This window comes from Sorex araneus, chromosome 7, assembly GCF_027595985.1.
Source record: "Sorex araneus isolate mSorAra2 chromosome 7, mSorAra2.pri, whole genome shotgun sequence".
Classification (NCBI taxonomy): Eukaryota; Metazoa; Chordata; class Mammalia; order Eulipotyphla; family Soricidae; genus Sorex; species Sorex araneus.
In genome coordinates, this window is record NC_073308.1 from 7,799,006 (window position 1) to 7,822,423 (window position 23,418).

At 42.0% G+C, this 23,418-nt stretch overlaps 1 pseudogene; it reads left to right on the top strand.

Annotated features, from left to right (window-relative positions):
* The window catches only part of LOC129406566 (leucine-rich repeat-containing protein 37A3-like), a 51,106-nt pseudogene that overhangs the window by 22,143 nt on the left and 5,545 nt on the right, over window positions 1–23,418 (top strand).

The following is a 23,418-nucleotide window of genomic DNA, read 5'->3' on the forward strand; positions in this document are numbered from 1 at the left end:
TCTTCACCCCATTTTCTTATGGGGGTTGGGTGTTTTCTTCTTGTAGAGTCCAACAAGTACCTTGAATATCCTTGATATCAATTCCTTATCAGATGGGCATTGGGTGAATATCCTTTCTCACTCTGTAGATTGTCTTTGTATTCTGGTCACTGTATGTTTTGAGGTGTAGAATCTTCTTAGTTTAAGACAGTTCCATTTGTTTATTTCCATTTCCACTTGCTTGGTCAGTGGGGTGTCATCTTTGAAGATACCTTTAGCTACAATGTCATGGAGGGCTTTGCCAACCTTGTCTTCAATGTACCTAATGAATTCTGGTCTGATGTTGAGGTCTTTAATCCATTTTGATCTGACTTTTGTGGCTGGTGTTAGGTAGAGGTCTGAGCCCAATGTTTTGCACATTGCTGTCCAGTTTTGCCAGCATTATTTGTTAAAGAGGCTTTCCTTGCTCCACTTCACATTTCTTGTTCCCTTATTAAAGATTAAATGATCGTATATTTGAGGGTGTGCATCAGGATATTTGACCCTATTCCATTGATCTGCAGCTCTGCCTTTGTTCCAGTACCATGCTGTTTTAGTTATAACTGCATTGTAGTAGAGTTTGAGGTTGGGGAAGCTGATGCCTCCCATCTTCTTTTTCCTAAGAATTCCTGTAGCTATTTTAGGGGATTTATTGTTCCATATGAATTTCAGGAGTGTGTGTGATCCATTTCTTTGAAGAATTTCATAGGTATTCTTATGAGGATCTCATTGAATGTGTACAGGGCTTTGGGCGAGTATTCCCATTTTGACAATGTTAATTCTCCCAATCCATGAGCAGGGGATATGTGTCCATTTCCTCGTGTCTTCTTTCATTTCATGAAGTAGCGTTTTGTAATTTTCTTTGTACAGGTCCCTTACCTCCTTAGTTAAGCTGATTCTGAGGTACTTGATTTTCTGAGGTATGACTGTAAACGGGATTGCTTTTTTTATGCCACTTTCCTCTCTCTCATTGTTCGCATAGCCTGCAACTTTACTATACAAGTCAATAGTTTCTAGGAGTTTCTTGGTAGAGGCTTTAGGTTTCTCTAAATATAGTATCATATCATCTGCAAATAGTGAGAGCTTGATTTCTTCCTTTCCTATCTGGATGCCCTTAATATCTTTTTCTTGCCTAATCGCTATTGCAAGTACTTTCAGTACTATATTGAACAGAAGTGTTGAGAGTGGGCATCCTTGTCTTGTCCCTGACCTTAGGGGGAAGGCTCTTAGCTTTTCCCCATTGAGGATAATGCTTGCCATTGGCTTGTGGTAGATAGCTTTGACTATATTGAAGAAAGTTTTTTTAAAACCCATTTTGGTGAGAGTTTTCATCATAAACGAGTGCTGGATCTTGTCATATGCTTTCTCTGCATCTATTGATATGCTCATATGGTTTTATCTTTTCTTTTGTTAATACGATGAATTATGTTGATTGATTTTTGTGTGAAACAACCCTTGCATCACCAGGATGAATCCCACTTGGTCGTGGCCTATGATCTTTTTTGATAATTTGTTGGATTCTATTTGCTAATATTTTGTTGAGGAAGACATAGAAGAGAGAGGGCTAACAGATCTATACAAGGCATTCCATCCCCAAAAGAAAGGATACCCATTCTTTTCCAGTGCACAGGGAACATTCTCCAAAATAGACCACGTGCTGGGCCACAAAACGTACCTCAATAGAATCAGGAAGGTAAAAATTGTATCAAATATCTTTTCAGACCATGATGCACTGAACATAGAAGTCAATCACTCACAGATGCGGAGAACTAAATCAAACACCTGGAAATTAAATAATTCAGTGTTGAACAACAAGTGGGTCAGGAAGGAAATCAAAGAAGAAATCAAAAGATAACTGGAAACAAATGATAATGAAGACAAGAGTTACCAGAACCTATGGGATGCAGCGAAAGCCATATTAAGGGGAAAATTTATAGCGCTGTATGCATTTCTCAGGAAAGAAGAAAAGGCCTACATAAATAATTGACTTCACACCTCAAGATCTTAGAAAAGGACCAATAAAAAGATCCCAAAACAGGCAGAAGGAAAATATAGCAAAACTTAGAGCAGAGGGGCTGGAGCGATAGCACAGCGGGTAGGGTGTTTGCCTTGCACGCGGCCGACCCAGGTCCTATTCCCAGCATCCCATATGGTCCCCTGAGCACCGCCAGGGGTGATTCCTGAGTGCAGAGCCAGGAGTAACCCCTGTGCATTGCCAGGTGTGACCCAAAAAGCGAAAAAAAAAGTTAGAGCAGAAATTAACAACATGGAAACCCAAAAAACAATTCAAAAGATAATGAAACCAAGAGCTGGTTCTTTGAGAAAATAAAGAACATTGACAAACCACTAGCAAGACTCACAAAGAGAGAGAAGAGAGAGAGAGAGAGAGAGAGAGAGAGAGAGAGAGACCCAAATAAACCGAATCAGAAATGAAAACGAGGATATCAAAACAGAAACCAAAGAAATTCAAGAGATCATCAGAGACTACTTTGAAAGGCTATATGCCATGAAACATGAGAACTTTGAAAAAATGAACAAATTCCTGGATTCCTGTATTCTCCCAAGACTGAACCAAGAAGATGTGGAATACCTGAATAGACCTATCACTATCAAGAAAATTGAAACTGTAATCAAAAGTCTTCCCCCAAACAAAAGTTCAGGTCCAGATGGATTCACTAGCAAATTATTTCAAACCTTTAAAGAGGACCTACTGTCAGTTCTTTTCAAGATTTCCCAGGAAATTGGAGAAGCAGACATTCTCCCAAACAGTTTCTATGAGACCCATATTTCCCTAATACCAAAAGCAAAGACACCACAAAAAAAGAAAACTACAGGCCAATATCCCTGGTGAATATGGAGATACATTAACTATCTCCTCATGCTTATTATAGATATTTTAAAATCCTCTTTGGGAGCTGAGTGATAGTACAACGGGTAGGGCGCTTGCCTTGCATGTGGACAATCTTTTTGTCCTCAGTACCACAGATGGTCCTTTAGCACCTCCAGGAGAGACCCTTGAACAGAGCCTGGAATAAGCCCTAAACACTGCTGGATGTATCCATGAGCTCCAAAATAATAATAATAATAATGATGATGATGATGATGATGATGATGATGATGATAATGATGATGATGATGATATTAAAGCTGGGATTTGTACAAAGATGATACTAAAAACACAGCTCAGTTTGATGAATGCTATCAGTAATAGGGTTCTGGTCAGGACGCGTCTTTCCATTTATTTCCATCTTTAATGTCTCCCAGGTATTTTTAAATTTACGTGTGGTTTTGGGGGTTTGGGGACCACACCCAGCAGCATGCAGGGCCATTCCTGGCTCTCTGTACTCAGGAGTGTCCCTTGGTGGGAACCATCTGGGTGTGGTTCCCTGGGTCAGTGGATGCAAGACAAGCACCTTAACCCCTGTATGATCTCTCCAGTCCTTTATCCTTTAAAAAAATTATTTTTAATCCCTGTGAATTACAAAGTTACAAAGATATTTGTGATTGAGGTGCAGGCATACATTGTTCTAACACTAACCCCTTCACCAGAGTCCACTACTTTCCACCCGTCTCCCCCTCCTCTCCCCCCGCTCCCTCCCCCAGGTCCCCTTTGACCCTGTAGCAGGCACTTTGTCCAGCCATCTCATTGTCCTACTGTTCTCCCTAACTTATCTCCCACCCCCATCTCTGCCCCAGTGGCAAGTTTCCTACTGAAGACCAGTTCAGCTGTTTGTTTCTGTTGCCGTTGGGCATTTGAGGTTCCCCTACAAAGTTTGAGAGAGATGGTTCTGAGTCCGTTCCTCTCCCTCTGACTGATTTCACTCAACACAATACTCTCCAGATCTATCCACATTGCAGCAAATTGCATGACTCTATCTCCTCTTATAGCTGGGTAATATTCCATTGTGTGTATATCTACCATAGTTTCTTTATCTAGTCATCTGTTTGTGGGAATTTGGGCTGTTGCCATATTTTGGCTGTTGTATATATTGCTGCAATGAACCTAGGAGTGCAGATGCCTTTTATGCACTGTGCTTTTGGGCCCTTAGGATATATTCACAAGAGTGGAATTTCTGGATCATATGGAAGTTTAATTCCTAGTTTTTTTGAAGAATGTCCATATTGTCTTCCTAAAAGGTTGGATCAGTTAGCATTCTCACCAGCAGTGAATGAGAGGCCCTGTTCCCCCAAATCCTTGTCAACACTAGTTCTTGTTGTTCTTTTTGATGAGTACCAGTCTCTGTTGCATGCGGCCGACCCAGCTTTGATTTCTCCACCTCTCTCGGAGAGCCCGGCAAGCTACCGAGAATATCTCACCCGCACGGCAGAGCCTGGCAAGCTATCCGTAACATATTCGATATGCCAAAAACAGTAACAAGTCTCACAATGGAGACATTACTGGTGCCTGCTTGAGCAAATCGATGAGCAAGGGGATGACAGTGATACAGTGATACCAGTCTCTGTGGTATTAGATGATAACTCACTGTTGCTTTGATCTTCATTTCTCTGATGATTAGTGATATAGAACAGTTTTTTCCACATGCATTTTGGTCATTTGTATCTCCTTTGGGCTGGGAGTTGGGCCATATTAGGCGATGTTTGGGCTTATTCCCAGTTCTGCACTTAGTAATCACTCTTGATGCTGCTCAGGGACCATATGGGATGCTGGGGATTGAACCCAGGTTTGCTGCATCCAAGCAAGCACCTTACCCACTATGCTGTCTCTCGGTCCTTGGCCATTTGTATTCTTCTTTGAAAAAGTTCCTGTTCATCTCTTCTCCTGTTTCTCATTTTTTGTGTCATTATATATGCAACCTTTTAAATTTATTTTTTAATTATTTTGTTTATTGGACCACACTTGGTGATACTCAGGACTTCCTCCTGGCTTTGCACTCAAGTGTTGAAGTGTTGGGGAGACCATATGGGATACCAGGGATCACACCCAGATCAGCTGTGTGCAAGGCAAACACCATACCCGCTGTACTATATCTCTGGGCCGTATATCTGAAACTTTAAAAAATTTAATCTTTAATTACTTCTAGCTAGTGTCTAGAAATATGACCAATTTAGGCATATTGCTCCTGTATCTTAAAACCTGGTGGAATTTGTTTATTAATGATAGTAGTCTTTTTTTCTATAGTCACATAGTCTTTGTGTCTCATGGTCCAGTTCCCCAGCAATTTGCCAGAGCATTTTGAAGTCTCTCTGGATCTCTCATTCCTCAGCTTCACCTTTGAAGTCTTTTGGTTGAGCTGACTTTTGTGCCCTAGCTTTTATCCATTGCCTCTTAAAGAGCAGCCATGTTGAAATACTTACCTATGACTGTTTTCCAAAAATTCCCTGTAGGGAGAGGCTTTTAGCTATGTATAGCTTCTCCATCAGGAGGTGCTCAAGGCTTGCTCCTGGATCCTCACACAAGACTCACTCTGGCAGTGCTCACAGGACCAGCTATGGGATGGAATCTTTTTAAAAATAGGCAAATGGAAAAATAGGGATGGAATCTGGCTTGGTTGTGTACAAGGCAAGTGCCTCAACACCTTGTAAAATAGTGCCTCAGTCCAAAGACAAGCCTTTCTCATGGAAATTCACCAGAGAAGTAAAATTCTGACAGTTCTTTGAGAATGCAGCTTTGAAGGGACCCCAGCTGCATTCTGCTCCCACTGATCCTGGGGGAAGTGGATGCTTTTTAAGCTCCCCTCAGAATGGAGAGTAAATGTCTGAAAAGTTAAAGCAATATCCATCTTACTATTCTTACAGGAATTTGTCTTTTTTCTCAACTGAATGTTCCTGGGTTTTTGGTATAAACCCACTTACTAAAATTCAAGAATTCTGAAAATACGATTCTATCAAATATTCCAGTTGTTAATTTTGTGAAAGAGGAAATGAAGTTTTAGATTCTATCCTTTTCACTGATTCACCAATAGCCCGGTTACAATTCTCTAAAGTCTTGATGACTATAGCTAATTAAATATTTACTCATGGAAGATCTTTAGAAGAAGGAAATAGAGAGTTTTTGTTTGGGAGTGCTACACCAGGTCATGCTTTGGGGGATACACCTCCCGTGCTCAGGGGTCGCCAATAGGTGGGGATCTGCGGCTCATGTAGTTCTGGGGATGGTACCTGGGCAAAACCTGCATGCAGCCATATAAGCTGTCTCTTCAGTCTCCAAATGTAATTGTTATATTCTCTCCAGGATGGGAAGATAAAGCACGTAAGGGTTTTTGCTCTGTGCTCTGGGATCACTCCTGGCAGGGCTCAAGGGACCATATGGGGTGCTGGGAATAAAAATCTCCAGACGTGACTCCAGTCGCCAGCTAAAGTTTTCGGCATGGGCAGCTCCTCGCAGAATGTCTGCAGCCTAAGAACTAAGCCACGGCCCCATGCCCGCCCAGGAGGGGAAAGGTATTTCTCTCGCCTCTTCCTTGCCGGGGGTGAAGGGCACGGTGACCAACATATTATGACGACCACAGATGGGGTTTACAAGCTTGCAATGATCCAATATCTGGAAGAAACCTCCCTGGACTTAGTTGCTAAAGTACAGCAATCCAAAACCACGCTGCCGCAGACCTCATATCTCTTCAAAACAGGTCTGTCTCTAGTGGGGTACTCCTAACAATAATAGTGAGGTTTGTGTTGAAATATTGAATGTAACCAAAGTAAATAGAAAGTAAAGTGAAATTTATATCAGTTTCAAGGTGGGGCTGTGAGGGGGGGCAGGATGGGAGGTGTACTGTGTTGTTTTTTTTTTTGTGGTGAGATATGGGCACTGGTGAAGGGATGGTTGTTTCGGCATTGTATAACTGAGACTTAAGCCTGAAAGCATTGTAATTTTCCACATGGTGATTCAATAAAATAAAATTCTTAAAGAAAAAAAAATTCCAGAGCAAACACTGCCCATTGTACAGTCACTTGGACTCCCAGGAAGGTAGTTTGAAAGGGTATTTCTGCATTGAGTGCCCTGAGAAAATTAAGCTTACACAATCTTTTAAACCCCTTCTCATCATTCAACAGGTTAAACAGACTTTTGAGTCTGAACTGAATTTAAATCCCAGCTCTGCTTTTTACCAGTTTGATGGCTAGGACAAGTTATATATAACTGCTCTGTGGCTCAGTTCCCTCATTTGTAAAGCAGACTAACAATATCTATCAGTAAAGTTATTGTGACGATTAAATGTGAAGTGCTGATCACAGATACCAGGCATCTGGCAATAGATATTAGCTTTGTCTTTATATATATATATGTGTATATATATACACATATATTCTAATATACATGTGTATATATATTAGGGTATGCTAATGTGTATATATATTAGGGTATGCCAATGCTAATGTTTCTTGAATAGAGTTTACTGAAAATTTCTTTGTTTTTTTCCCCTCCTGTGTATTTGTCTGCTTGTTTTAAAAAGTTTGCCTATTTTTAAAAAGAAAATTCATTCTAGCATCTTGGAACAAAATTTTTTGTCAAAAATGAACTGCTTCTGGGACTGAAGTGATAATATAGCAGGAAAGGTGCTTGCTTTGCAGGCGGCTGACCCAGGTTCATGCTTGGCATTCCATATGGTCCCCTAAGCACCATCAGGAGTAATCCCTGAGCATTCCTGGGTGTGGCCCACAAACCAAAGAAAGAAAAGGGAGAGGAACTGAGGGAGGGAGGGAAGGAACTGGTTCATTTTACCAATATATCCATAATGTTCGCACAGCAGAGCCTGGCAAGCTCCCCGTGACTTATTCGATATGCCAAAAACAGTAAAAACAAGTCTCACAATGGAGACGTTACTGGTGCCTGCTCGAGCACATCAGTGAACAATGGGACGACAGTGCTACAGTGCTATCCATAATGTTATTTCTGAAGTATCTAGTAACTACCCAATATTGTCAGACCAGTGACAGTCAAGGTGACCCTGGCATTCAAGAAGCTGAAAGTCCAGGAGACTGACAGGTGACCCAGTGATCACATACAGTGTGACAAAGGTCAGGGCACAAAGATCTCTGTGAGAATGACTGGCAAAAAGACTGCTTCCACCAGATCCTCTTAGAAAACCTCCCTAACCCAAGCGCCACAATGCTCAAGGCTGCTCCCTACGTGCTCAGGCCGAACCTCACATACGAGCAAAAATATTCCTGGACTGTGCAGCGGCAAAAGTGGCAGCACAACACGTCATAAAACACTCCCTACCCATTCTCCATAATTACCACACCACATTTGATGGGGTTCAGTTTGTAGGCAATAAATCATAGAGGGAAATATATGTATATATGCATACATATATATTTTCAGGGGTGTAATGATAGCACAGTGGGTAGGGCATTTGCCTTGCATGCGGTCAACCCAGGTTCAATTCCTCCACCTCTCTAGAAGAGCCTGGCAAGCTACCGAGAGTATCTCACCCGCATGGCAAAGGCTGGCAAGCTACCCGTGGCGTATTTGATATGTCAAAAACCAGTAACAATAAGTCTCACAATGGAGGCGTTACTGGTGCCCGCTCGAGCAAATTGATGAGCAACAAGATGACAGTGATACAGTTATACATATTTTCAGATATGTATACCAAAGCTCACACCACCCAAACTTCAACAACTTGTTAGTGATATCCTATAGAATGTCTTTTTTTTTTAATTTTTTATTGTGGAAAGTTACAAAGTTACAAAGTTTTCAGGTTTAAATCTCAGTTATACAATGCTCGAATACCCATCCCTTCACCAGTGCTCATATTCCACCACCAAGAATCCCAGTATACCTCCACCCCGCCCCCTCACACCCCAAACCCCCCCACGCCCCTAGCCTCCCCACCCTAAGCCCCCCCCACCTGTGTAACTAATAAATTTCACTTTACTTTCAATATAGAATGTCTTAATGGTTCCTGCCAAAATAGAACAATCTTCACACTCTTTCTTATGTGAACACTTTTTTTGTAAGCCTGTTCAGCAGTTCTTCATAACAGACAATATGAAATATATTACTTCGTTTGTGTTTTGTGACATGGATTGGGGTTGGGATGGAAACATCCCGAATTTGGTGGAGGGAAGGTGTAATGGTGGTGGGATTGGTGTTTGAATATTCAGTGTAATCAAACATTGTGGACTAACTTGTAAAGTTAAAAAAAATTTGAAAAAGTAATATGGAGTTTATGCCCTATATAAAATTTTAAAAAAGAAAAAAAATAATATTTGCTGCAGAGCAAGGACTTCCTGCAGACATCATCACTCTCTGGGTTTTCTTTCATCTTTGGGGGTGGTAGGGAGACACACCCAGTGGTGCCCAGGGCTTACTCCTGACTCTGTGCTCAGGGATCACTCCTGGCTTATTGTGGGGCCTATATAAGGTGGCAGGAATGGAACACAAGTGGGCTGCATGCAAGGCAAGTACCCCACATGCTGTATTATTTGGCCTCTCTTCCTAGGGTTTTCAACTTGGAAAAATTTGTCAGCATATTTTTAATTTGTTCTACATTTGTGTTTCTCTCCACCCTCCCACCCTCTTCCCTCTTCACTTTATCATCTAGAGACTTGAGTGTTCCCCAAAGGGAGAATGTTTGGGGCTGGAGCAATAGCACAGCGGGTAGGGCATTTGCCTTGCACGCAGCCAACCTGGATTCAATTCCCAGTATCCCATATGGTCCCCAAGCACCACCAGGAGTAATTCCTGAGTGCATGAGCCAGGGATAACCCCATGCATTGCCGGGTGTGACCCAAAAAGCAAAAAAAAAAATGCTTTATGGATTCTAAGCATGATTATAGATAATGACAGAAAATAATGTTTTTTCACCTTCTAGTTCCATGCTAATAAAATAAATATAAACTTTAATGCTAGTTGCTGATTATGTCTATAATTTTAATTTTATTGTATATTTTTTAGAATTCTCAGTCATAATCCTCTAACAACTATTGAAGATTCATATCTTTTTAAATTGCCAGCATTAAAATATCTGTAAGTATTATAATAGTTTTGTAGCTCATATGGTTTCTGCTATAATTTGCGGTCTTTATTTTTCTCCATTTTTGCCAAAGATTGTGTTTTGCATTGAATTTAAAAGTTATAATTTGAATTTTAACACTGGATTGTTGAATTGAGATTCATTGTCAAAGGAAAAGATTAAGAAAGAATGTACATGGGTAACAGCCAACAGAGGAAAAGAGCAATGTTGAGTACATATAGATAAGAAATATACATGTAGAAGTATTATTTATTCCAGAAAGTAATGAGTAATAATGTAAACATTACTTAAAAAAAGAAAGTAAAGAGGACCAGATAGGTGAGTGGTTGGAGCCCATGCACTGCATGCTAGAGGCCTGGATTCGACCTCTGGCGCCATGCGTGTTTCTCAGAGCTCTATTCAGAGCAACCCACAAGTACAGCACCTAGCATATCTCCCAAGTACTGCCAGGAAGGAAGGAAGGAAGGAAGGAAGGAAGGAAGGAAGGAAGGAAGGAAAGAAGGAAGGAAGGAAGGAAGGAAGGAAGGAAGGAAGGAAGGAAGGAAGGAAGGAAGGAAGGAAGGAAGGAAGGAAGGAAGGAAATTTATTTAGTCTACCAAATTGTCATTAATTTGATGATAGAGAAATCTCTTATTTCTGTAAGAGCTCTCTGGAATTATGGTCTAGAGTAAACAGTTGACCTGGCTTTACAGCGAAGCCAGAATCAAATATATGCTTCATTAATCTCATCTACTTAACTCTAAAGCTTCTGCATTTGGATTCACATCATGCTTGTGTTTTCTCCCTCAGAGACATGGGAGCAACATCAGTGTTGCTTGGACCAGTCCAAAACATCCTCATGATGACTCTTGAATTAGAAAAACTGTAAGTTGATTTTTCTGACATTTATTTTCACTTAGGTTTTTAAGGCTTTTTATTTTTGTTTCTCAATCTTGGAGAGCCTGGCAAGCAACTGAGTGTATCCTGCCCACAAGGCAGAGCCTGGCGTATTCGATATGCCAAAAACAGTAACATGTCTCACAATGGACACGTAACTAGTTCCCGCTCGAGCAAATCAATGAACAGCGGGATGACAGTGCTACAGTGCCACAGATTTCTTTAAATGTTGGAGTATTGCTACTTATTCATCCATTGATTAGGCTAATTGAATTTGACATGCACTCCACAATACATTTTTTTATTCAGAATGTTAATTTAATTTAATTAAAAAATTTTAAATTGAATCATTGTGAGATACAGTTACAAAGCTTTCATGTTTGAGTTTCAGTCATACAATTATAGGACACCCAACCCTCCACCAGTGCCCACCATCCACTACCAATGTCCCCAGGATCCACCCCCTCGTCCCACCCCTACCCCTGCCTCTATGGCAGACAATCTCCCCCATACTGTCTTTTGTTGGACTGGAGTGCTAGCACAGCGGGTAGGGCATTTGCCTTGCACACAGCCAACTGGGGTTCTATTCCTCCGTCCCTCTCAGAGAGCCTGGCAAGCTACTGAGAGTATCCCGCCCGCACAGCAGTCTGGCAAGCTACCCGTGGCATATTCGATATGCCAAAAACAGTAACTAGTCTCACCATGCAGACATTACTGGTACCCGCTTGAGCAAATCGATGAGCAACATGATGACAGTGCTACAGTGCTACTCTCTCTTGTGTTGCTTGTTATGAATAGTATAAGATGTCATGAGACCAGAGGAGTGGCTGTGTGCTCCTCAAATTTTAAAAGTTTAGATAATTAAGGTGTGGAGAAATCTCTGCAGAGAGCTGCTCAGTTCAGAGTTTCTTTGTGTATCTGGATTTTGACCATTAAGGAGCTTAAGTGGCAGCCGAGGGCAGTTTGTGGGCATGACCTCCAGCTTCCCTCGGGGAGAGGGAGGCCAATGAGAGGGACCGGCCCATCCCCTATCCCTTGAGGCCTGGAGTTTGCTGTCACTGAACCTGTGTGCCTGCACTTTTCATTGTGTTCTGGAAGTTGGTGCCTGTCGGGGTTTTTAAGGGGCAGGTGGAGGGATGATGCCTGCCCCTGTCTGAGGCTCCCCAGTGAAGTTGGCCTGGCTTAAAGTCCGGAGGCATCTCGCAGAGAGCTGCTCGGTTCAGAGATTCTTTTGTGTGTCTCTGGATGGTGGCCCTTGTTTCCATCTTCTCAGAGAAATAAACTATTGGCATATGCCCTGCAGGATATGCCCGCTTGGCCGTAGGGCACCTCACCACCAGCCCTAACTGTGGCTTTTATCTCTTTCGAGATTTATGGGGCTCTGAAATATGGTTGGTAACTGAGCTTGTATAACTGAGCCAGACGTAGTTTGTGGGTTGGCTCCCACATACCAAACTTTTGGCTGTTTAGTTTCTTGGTAAACTTGCCCTAAGTTGTTGGGGTTCAGTCACAGGTACATCAGCAATTTTGGGTTATCAGGAAGCCAGAAGGCTCCATCTGGCTGCTGATGCTCTTGCCCCGCAGGTACAGGTTGACCTGCTGGTGGCACCATACCCCAGCTTGTTTATTTTTCTTAAGCTATGTTTAATTGAGTTTAAATTTATATATATATATATATATATATATATATTTTTGTTTTAAGTTGAGATACTCAAGAATCCCTTTTGGTGTCTCATGGACACTGGGGATCAAACCCAGGTCAACTGTGTTCAAAGCAAATGCCAGAGCTGCTATACTATAATATTACTCTAGTCCCTATTTTCTCATAGTCTGAAAAAGTGCTTTCAGATTTCCCCAGGTTATAACTGGTATTTTTATCATTCTCTGGGAGCTGGAGAGATAGGATAGTGAGTTAGATATTTGCCTTGCATGTGGTTAACTCTTGTTCAGTCTGGCACTGTCTATGGTTCCCCAAGGCCTGCAAGGAATGATTCCTGAGTCGAGAGCCCAGAGTAATCCCTGAGCACCACCAGATATGGCTCAAAAACAAAACTCAATTTTCTGAGGGCTGAAGTGATAGTTAGAGGGGTTAAGGTACACGCTTTGCACGCATCACCTCCCAGTTGGGTTCCCACCACCACTGAGTTCGAGCAGCGCCTCATCCATGGTTCTCAGGAACATTTTGAATAGCTGCACAGTGGCTTTGGCTGCCTCTTCTACCTACTTAAAGTAACCCCTTTACTCTGCACTTAATTCTCTGTGTTTCCATTCATAGGATATTACCTAGGCATCTCACCTGCTGCCTCTGTCAATTTAAAGTTATTATTGAAATCATGTGCAAGACAGTCAAACTACATTGTACTACTCAATGTTCTACCAGTACCACACACTGTGGTGAGTCTGAATTGCCTGCTAATAGATTTTTAATTTATGTTTTATTTTAATTTTAATCACTGATGGCCCATTTTAAACTGATTATGTAGTTGCATTATTTCTATTAAGAGTTCAACTCCCTATATTTCTAAGAACTATTTCCCGTGGTAAAAGTCAGAATCTCAGTTACGTCTTTACCTTAGCAGTCTATGCATGACCTGAGACATCAGAGGAATGGAAGAAAGGGATGGAAGTGGGGAAGGGAGCTAACACTAATGGTCACAAATGAGGGCCACACTGTGGGCAAGGTACTGGTCCTCCAGATGAGAGCTCAGCCACAGAATGCAGTTTGTAAACAGATTTTATATACAGCAGATCTCAAGCGCCCTTTTCTTCATAGGACAGGTGTCGCTACTTTATTGCATGTGTTTTTGTAATTCAGTAGGCAAGTACAAGTCATACTGTCTTATGAAAATTTTGCTTAGAGCCTGAGAATTTCTGGTTTTCTAAGCAGAGGTTGCCATTCAATCCTTCTAAGGATGGATGGCCTTGTGGATTCTTAGACCATCCCCACCTCTGAGCCTATTTAGAACTTTAACCCTTCCATCTACAAAGCACTCAGGCGCCCTTAAGTATTTTTCCACATAGTAAGTTTACTGACCTTAGCTTGATAACTTCCAAAATGTGTTTTTAAGGGCCCAGGAAAATAGAACAATAGGTTAAAACACATAGTTTTCATGTGGGAGGTGTGAGTGCACCCCCCACAAAACAGTTTCTGAAGCACTGCTGGGAGTATTCCTTGGGTATTACTGAATATGGGGCATGCATGCATGTGCACACGCGCGCGCGCGCACACACACACACACACACACACACACACACACACACACATGAAACACCCAAAAAAGTGTTTTCATGCCGGGATAGTATGACTCTGATTTGCTAACAGAAATTGGGCACATCGATCACTTTGCTTCTTACACAAAGATAGTGTTATTGTTAAAATCAACTTTTAGCAAGTCTATCACTCCCTTCACAAAGATGGGCATAACAATCATTTTCAAATCACCTTTCATAAGATGAACATCAATCCTGGGGAATTTGGGGGGTGTGGCGGGGAGAAGAATCAGACTAAAAGGGATGTACAAACTGTGGTGTCTCGACACTTCGGTGGTGGTCCAGGTGAGGTTCACTTTGTACATGGAAACCAATAGCGTTGGTACTATTGTAACCATGTTACTCCAACTGCAATAATGTTATTTAGAGAATAACTAAACCAAATAATCGAAATCACAATAAGATACTAATAACATTTTTTATTTTATGTGAGGAGAAGCAAAACTAAAAGTGTTAAATGTGTCTAATGCCTAGATTGCGTGTTCCCAGTCTGGGACTCTTTGCAAGTCCATGCTTCTTCCTCACTTCCCTTAACTCCCTCTCTAAACTTCACCACCACCAAAAGCACTTTGAATTCTTCAGTAGAGTTTGGTTGGAGAGATCATCTAGCAGCTACAACACTTGCCTTCCATACGGCAGACTTGAGTTGGATACCTAGCATCCCAGATGGTCCCAATTACTAGCTGCAGTGATCCCTGAGCACAGAGAGAGAAGTAACCCCTGAACATTGCTGGGTTTGGCCCCACCTCCCCCCAAAAGAAACCCAACTACACAATGTTATACTTGACCTTCTCACAGTCAGAAATTTTGTATGGTTCCCTAACTAGAGCTGGAAATAGTAGGAAGTAAGTGAAGACAAAATACACATCTTATAAGAGCTGTATTCCCCAATTTTGGTAGCTCTGATATTATTTCAGGAGCCAGAGAGATAGTACAGTGAGTAGGGGACTTGCCTTCCACACAGATGACCTGGGTTCCATTGCTGGCATCCTATATAGTTTCCCAAGCACCACCAGCAGTGATTACCTGAGCACGGAATCAGGAGTAACCCCTGAGCATCACCAATTGTGGCCCACAAACAAAACAAAAAAGATTATTTTCTAGATTTTATCAACATTGCACATTGACATATACTCTGGCAAATCCATTAACCTATCCTTAGACATCTGCCCAGATTCAACAACATCACACTAAAGGCTAATAAGCGAAAGAATTAGTGGGTAGGTGGAGGAAGGGTGCATTCAGATGAGGATCTGATTTCTGGAAGAATTTCTTCTTCGTCTATGATGGTAATAAGAATATTATCACCCAAAAGAGGTAGAGAGAAAAGTCCTCTCTATATGGGCAGGACAGGATAAAGGTATGGGAGTATAACAAGTCATAGTTGAGGGACTGGAGAGATGGTCTAATGGAAAGAGTGCTTGCCTTTTTTTTTCTTTATTGGGTCACAACCGGTGATACACAAGGGTTACTCCTGGCTCTGGCAGTGCTCAGGGGACCATATGGGATGCTGGGATTCAAATCCGGACTGACCACATGCAAAGCAAATGACCTACCTGCTGTGCTATCGCTCCAGTCCCTGGGTGCTTCCCTTTCATGCAGTCAACCTGGGTTCGATTCCCAGGATCCCATGTGGTCCTCCAGGCACCACCCAGAATAGTTTCTGAGAGCAGCACTGTAGCACTGTAGCACTGTTGTCTCGTTGTTCATTGAGTTGCTGAGAGGGCATCACTAACGTCTCCATTGTGAGACTTGTTGTTACTGTTTTTGGCATATCGAATAAGCCACGGGAGCTTACCAGGCTCTGCCGTGCAGGTGGGATACTCTCAGTAGCTTGCCAGCTCTCCTGAGGGACGGAGGAATCGAACCCGGGTTGGCTGCATTCAAGGCAAATGCCCTACCCACTGTTCTATCGATAACTCCAGCCTGATGGACATAATTACCTTAAAAAAGGATTTTTTAATTAATTTTTAATTTGCTTTTGGGGGCCACACCCATTAATGCTCAGGGCTTACTCCTGGCTCTGCACTCAGGAATTACTTCTGCTAGTGTTCAGGGAACACGTGGGATTCCAGGGATCAAATCTGGGTTGGACACATGCAAGGTGAATGCTCTACCTTCTGTACTCTCTCTCTAGCCCTGCATTTATCTACTTTTATAAGGCGGTTCTATATTATTTAAAAAGTATGCTATCAACAATTATGCAAACAAGTATAAGTAATAGGCACATGTAAAATTTAATTAAAGTAAATATTTAGCCATGATAAAGATTTTTTTTTTGGCTGGAGATAGTAAAGCAGGTAAAGTGATTGCCTTGCGTGTAACCAACCCGGATTCAATTCCTGGCATCTCATATGGTTCCCCAAACGCTATCATGAGTGATTTCTGAGTGCAGAACCAGAAGTACCCCCTAAGCATTGCCATGTAGTCCCCTCCCCCACAAAAAATCCAACTATTTTTCAAATGTAGTTTATCTTTTTGATGCATTCAGAGCACCAAGTCTAAACTTTATCATATATCATTTTACATATTTGCTTAGTACACCTTATTATGATCAACAGCAGGCTTGTTTTGTTAAACTTTTGTCAAACGTGATAATTGTGAGCCATAAAAATAACTAACTAAAAAATTAAAAAATATTATTTTTGTAGTACATTAAACCATTCAAATTTCTTGGGCTTATTCTTTTTTTTTAAATGTGTATTCTCGTTTATTCTTCCTTAAAGATTCTTCAAGACACATTTAAGAATACCCATCAGAATTCGACTAAAAAGGCCATATTTTTCCACATTTTTGGACTTCTCTTAGGAATCGTGGTTTCCCAGAGCCATCCGTAACCTCTTGGTCCTGATTGCACAGCCACCTTTCTTATCTAGGATTATAGATTTTGAGCATTTCTGGGTCATCCCTGCTTATCAAATAATATCCTTGCCTCCGGCATGCACCTGCCTTTCTTGTTAAACAATCTTTTCAGTACCTTCTCTTAGGTTAGCTTTACATGCCCCCAATTTTGAACACATTCATACCTTGCATGTTAATGTCTCACTAACTTAACTCATACTTTCAATGAGGATTCTGTGAAAGTCTCTTTATCCTGAACAAAAAGGCTTAGAAATTACGGAGAAAATTTTATATTATATCTGTATCAATTGCTGCGATGACGCATTTTTTCACCTGATCTATCTGATATCATTCTCTCAACCACCCTGGAAGAGATGAGCTGTTCTATTAGCAAACAGGACAACTTGTCTCTTCTTGGATATCGCCAAACTGAACTAGATTTCCACTAATTAAATTGTCCTCCATCTACTGGAGAACCACGGGTTGAATTGGAGGCTTCCTTCTAAACTTCTTCTTTTTTTAATATGTTTATTTTTTTAATTTGTGAGTCACTGTGAGGGTATAGTTACAAATTTACCCATTTTCGTGCTTGTGTTTCCCTCATACAATGTTTGAGAACCCATCCCTTCACCAGTGTCCATTCTCCACCACCAATGAACCCAGTATCCCTCCAACTCTCCAATCCCGTCCTCCCCACCCCATCCCGCCTCTGTGGCAGGGTATTCCATTTTGTCCTCTCTCTCCTTTTGGGTGTTGTGGTTTGTGATAGGGGTATTGAGTGGCCATCGTGTTCAGTCTCTAGTCTACTTTCTGCACGCATCTCCCTTCCCGTGCAGGATGTCCAACCACATTTTACTTGGTCTTCCCTTCTCTATCCGGGCTGCCTTTCCCCCAGCATGTGAGGCCAGCTTCCAAGCCATGGAGCAAACCTTAGTATTATATACTACTATTCTTGGGTGTTAGTCTCCTACTCTGTTATTTTATATTCCACAGATGAGTGCAGTCTTACTATGTCTGTCCCTCTCTTTCTGACTCATTTCACTTAGCATGATACTTTCCATGTTGATCCACTTATATGCAAAGTTCATGACTTCACCTTTTCTAACAGCTGCATAATATTTCATTGTATAGATGTACCAAAGTTTCTTTAACCAGTCATCTGTTCTAGGGCACTCAGGTTTTTTCCAGATTCTTGCTATTGTAAGCAGTGCTGCAATGAACATATAAGTGCAGATGTCATTTCGAGTATATTTTTTTTGTTTCTCCAGGATATATTCCCAGAAGTGGTATTGCTGGATCAAATGGAAGCTCAATTTCTAGTTGTTTGAGAAGCGTCCATTTTGCTTTCCAAAGGGGCTGAACCAGTCGGCATTCCCACTAGAAGTGTAGAAGGGTCCCTTTCTCCCCACATCCTCTCCAGCAGTGGTTGCTTTTGTTCTTTTGGATGTGTGCCATTCTCTATGGTGTGAGGTGGTATCTCGTGGTTGTTTTGATCTGCATCTCCCTGATGATTAGTGATGTAGAGCACTTTTTCATGTGCCTTTTGGCCATTCGTATCTCTTCCTTGGGAAAGTTTCTGTTCATTTCTTCGTCCCATTTTCTGATGGGGTTGGATGTTTTCTTCTTGTAGAGTTCAACCAGTGCTTTATATACCATTGATATCAACCCCTTATCGGATGGGTATTGGGTGAATATCCTTTCCCATTCTGTAGATTGTCTTTGTATTTTGGTCATGGTATCTTTTGCGGTGCAGAAGCTTCTTAGTTTAATATAGTCCCATTTGTTTATCTCTGTTTCCACTTGGTTGGTTAGATGCATGTCATCTTTGAAGATACCTTTAGCTTCAATATCGTGGAGGGTTTTGCCGACCTTGTCTTCGATGTACCTTATGGACTGTGGTCTGATGTTGAGATCTTTAATCCATTTTGATCTGATTTTTGTGCCTGGTGTCAGGTCGAGGTCTAAGCCCATTTTTTTGCATGTGGTTGCCCAGGTATGCCAGCACCATTTGTTAAAGAGGCTTTCCTTGCTCCACTTCACATTTCTTGCTCCCTTATCAAAGATTAGATGATCATACATTTGAGGTTGTTCTTGGGCTTATTCTTATGCTTCTCTAACTCAGGGTTAAATTATCTAATAGCTGCATTATTTTTTTTAATTAATTTTATTGAATCACCATGTGGAGGGTTACATAGTTCTCAGGATTATGTCGGTTATACAATTCTCAAACACCCTTCACTTCACCAGTGCCCATCTTCCATCACCAACCCCCCCAGTATACCTGCCGCCCCCTCCCACCTCCCCAGTCCCAACCCTTGCACATGATATGTTTCACTTCGTTTACGCCTTATTTCGATTACATTCCATGTTTCAACACACAACTCACTACCGTTGTTGGGGTTTCCCCCAAAAAAGAAAAGCAGTCCTATTGCCAAGGAGGCATTTGATAATTCTCCACTGCTAAGAATATAGAGATATTAAGTCCCGCTGTTTGTTACATAGTTTTTCTTTTTCCCCCTTGCCCCGCGCCACCGAGTTCACGCCTGTTTTAGTAATCGCCACGCTGCCTGACAAGGGAAAAAAAAAATGAAAAGGATGGTTATTTCCCGTCATCAGCAGGCGTGGGGCTCTGGCTTAGTTGATAGACTAGTAGAGTGTAAGCAGTCTCTGGAACCGAAGGTCTTGCGCTGGTATCGGCTCCGGCTCGAGATTCCACCAGCGTCCCGCTGTTCCTTGTACATAATTTTTCCCCTTATATCCCATTCCCGCGCCACCAGGTCTGTTTGCTTAATGGACATCACACTGTAGTTGATGACACACCGCGTTTCTTTCCGAGAAAGAAGAAAATTTCTTCTCAGCCGGCGTGGGGATATAGCTTAGTTCAGTCTAGTGAGATGGCTACCACTTTGATTGCCTTCAATATTTCAGCAACAGACTTACTATTAGGATCTCCCACAAAAGTCCGCCCCATTAGAAAGGAACCATTACATATTGCTCATACTAAGATGACATTAGGTCGGATGCGCGGTTTTGGGTTTCTGTATAAAGTCCAGGGAAAGTACAACCAGAAATAACATCACTACAAACTTTTACCCTTTTATGGTGCTCATAAGATGGAGAAACCTAGAGAGAGGCTCGGCGTCTCCATTTTGCGCTCAGGAAAACCGCGGCCCCTGCGCTGTGCTCAGGAGGGAGGAGTTGAGAGAGAGACAAGTTAAAAGAATTGGGGGATGCCCGGGTCCCACTGCTTCAGCACGCCGTGGGGTCTCTGGTCCCATGCCGGAATTAGTTCAGTGGGCTGCTTGGAGTCCGAGGGCGCTCCCTCGGGCCCCTCCATCATGCTCGCTCCACAGCCGGGTCCAAAAGCTCTAATAGCTGCATTATTATGTCTGCAAACTTTATTAAATAGTTTTTCTGATAAACATAAAGAAGATCCAAATACATGTGATTTGTTTGACATACCAGGAACTAATCTCATAGCCATCCCAATGATACATTATGAAAAGTTTTCAAATGTTAATAGTGATTGATGGCATTAATATTTTTCAATTAGCTTATAACAGTTATAAGATAGATTCTAACATGGACCTTAGTGTTAAATTGTGTTATTTAAAGAGTAAAACTATCAGCACAAAGAATAAATTATTAAATTAGTTCAGTGTTTATATAAACCAATAAGCATGAAGAGCAGGTAGACATTAAGAAAGGTATATTTTACTCAAAAAGTGTAGACTTTAAATCAGAATTTGGAACTTGCTCAATTTTAATCTTAATTTTTCTCTATCTAAAACACTCCTCCTTAATCATAGAGGAAGGTCACTTATCTCTAAGATGCATGTTATTTAAGTCAGCTGTGCATCAATCCTGTCCTGTGGCTGAATCACAGACCCAAGGTTAGTTAGTTTTTAATGATCTGAAATATTTTCAGATTCACAGAATACAGTTGGAACCAGATTATGTTGAATTCATAACTCAACATACTTCAATTCTGAATTCCTAGAAATCAGAATTGCTAGAATTCTGAAGCAGAACCAGGAGTAACCCCTGAGCATGGCTGGAAATGGCCAAAAAATAAAACAGAAGTCATTGTTGATCTGTAAAGAGTCTAACTGGGCAGCAAATATTTGTCTTGAATACTAGGCACTTGGTCCTTGGGGACCAGTGGAATAATCATATTATTATTGTTTGTGTGTTTGCTTGTTTGGGGGCATACTCAGAGGTGCTCAAAGTTTACTTCTGACTTTGTGTTCAGGGGTCAGGCCTGGTAAGGCTTGAGGGACCCTATGGGGTGCTGGGGATCAGACCCAGGTTGGCTGCGTAGAAGACAAGTACTTTATCTACTCTACTGTCACTCTGCCTGCCAGTGGAATAATCCTAAATACATGTACTGAGTGAATTTATCTATATCTATTAAATTAGTATATATATGTATATATGTATGTGTATATATATATATATATATACACACATAACATACATGTAGAGCGGCCAGAGCTATAGCACAGTGGTTGGTCATTGACCTTTCACGCAGCCGACCCAAATTCGATTCCTCCGCCCCTCTCAGAGAGCCTGGCAAGCTACTGAGAGTATCAAGCCTTCGCGGCAGAGCCTGGCAAGCTACCCATGCGTATTGGATATGCCAAAAACAGTAACAATAAGTCTCTCAATGAGAGACGTTACTGGTGCCCGCTTGAGCAAATCGATGAGCAACGGGATGACAGTGACAGTGACATATAGAGTAATATATATATACATATATGTATATACATATATATATATACACACACACACACATATACATATACCTCTCTGAGAGCCCGGCAAACTACTGAGACAATCCCACTCACATGGGCAGAGCCTGGCAAGCTACCTGTGGTGTATTCAATATGCCAAAAGCAGTAATGATAGGTTTCATTCTCCTGACCCTGAAAGAGTTTCTAGTATTGGGAAAGATGAGTAAGGAGAGGCTGCAAAATCTCTGGGCTTCGAGGAATGGAGACCTTACTGGTGCCTGTTCGAGTAAATAGATGAACAATGGGATGACAGTGATAGTGACATGTACTGAGCTTCATGCCTTATTTATTCTGAATAAATAGCGATGACCACTTCATTACTCCTTTTGTCAATCACTGTCACTGTCATCCCGTTGCTCATCTATTTGTTCGAGCGGGCACCAGTAACGTCTCTCATTGAGAGACTTATTGTTACTGTTTTTGGCATATCCAATACGCACGGGTAGCTTGCCAGGCTCTGCCGCGAGGGCTCGATACTCTCAGTAGCTTGCTGGGCTCTCCGAGAGAGGCGAAGGAATCGAACTCGGGTCATCCGCGTGAAAGGCGAATGCCCAACTGCAGTGCTATCGCTCCAGCCAGCCTTTTGTCAATCATAGGTGTAAATTTAGGGTTTCCCTGTTCCCCGTCCCACCATACGGCATTCATTTACTGATTACTTATTTGCTTGCCTGGGATTTCTGTCTGTCGATGCTCCCAAAATTCTCCCCAGTCATCTTTCATGATGACAAGCAAGCTCTTTCTTTTTGACAGATGAGGAAGAGTCCATAAGCAACACCAAAGGGGACTTCATGAAGGTTTTACAGGCCCAAAAGAGGACAACCAGCACCGAGCTAACCATTGAATCGGAGAACACCTCGCCAGAGAGGAACAGCATGTCCCTTTTAGTGAACGAGCAGCTAGACGTGAATGATGAGAGTGATATCAGTACTGGGCTAAATTACATAGTGCCTTTTCTCCTGGATGGGAACATAGGAGATTTTGAATCAACATTGTTACCCTTCGTTAAGCTCCTTTTTTCAGATATGCAAGATGGAGCAAATCCTCTGGAACATTTGAAGAATAGCACAATTCCGATGTCTCTACAGCTCGAATCCAACAATACAACATACAATAAGTCGAAAAGTCTCCATTTTCTGGAAAGCTTGATAAATGCAGGAACTCAAGCAAAAGTTCACAAAGCTAGAAAGAGAGAGAAAACTGCCACGCTGGTCAGTTCCATACTTTTCGGGCCCAAACTGAAACATCAAATCTTTCCGAAGAAATTGAAAACTGTCTGCCCAAAGAGAAAGCACTTAGAAAAGGTGGAGGAGGGGGAGAGGAAACCACTGCAGATGAGCAGCACGTTCAAGAACCCCGGGGGCCTCCAGAAGAGGCGCTTCAAAGAAGGGGGCAATCAGCACAGCCTAAGGAAAGGGGAGGCTCTGCCCACGACGGGGAACATTGCCCAAAAAAGAAGGCTCAGGCAGCCGGCCCCAAGAGAACCGAAAGAGCTTCCCTTGGCAGGGAGGCCCACGAAATGGGTGGAAAACTCCTTCAATGAAGAGACCTCCTCCATCCAGGAGCACAAAGTGGTGTTCTCCATGCCCCTGAAAGAGTTCTCCATGGGCAACCCATCTGCCGCCACTCCTAAAGTCCCACCCAAGAACCCCAAAGACCTAAGGGACATTCTCCGTGTTTTATAA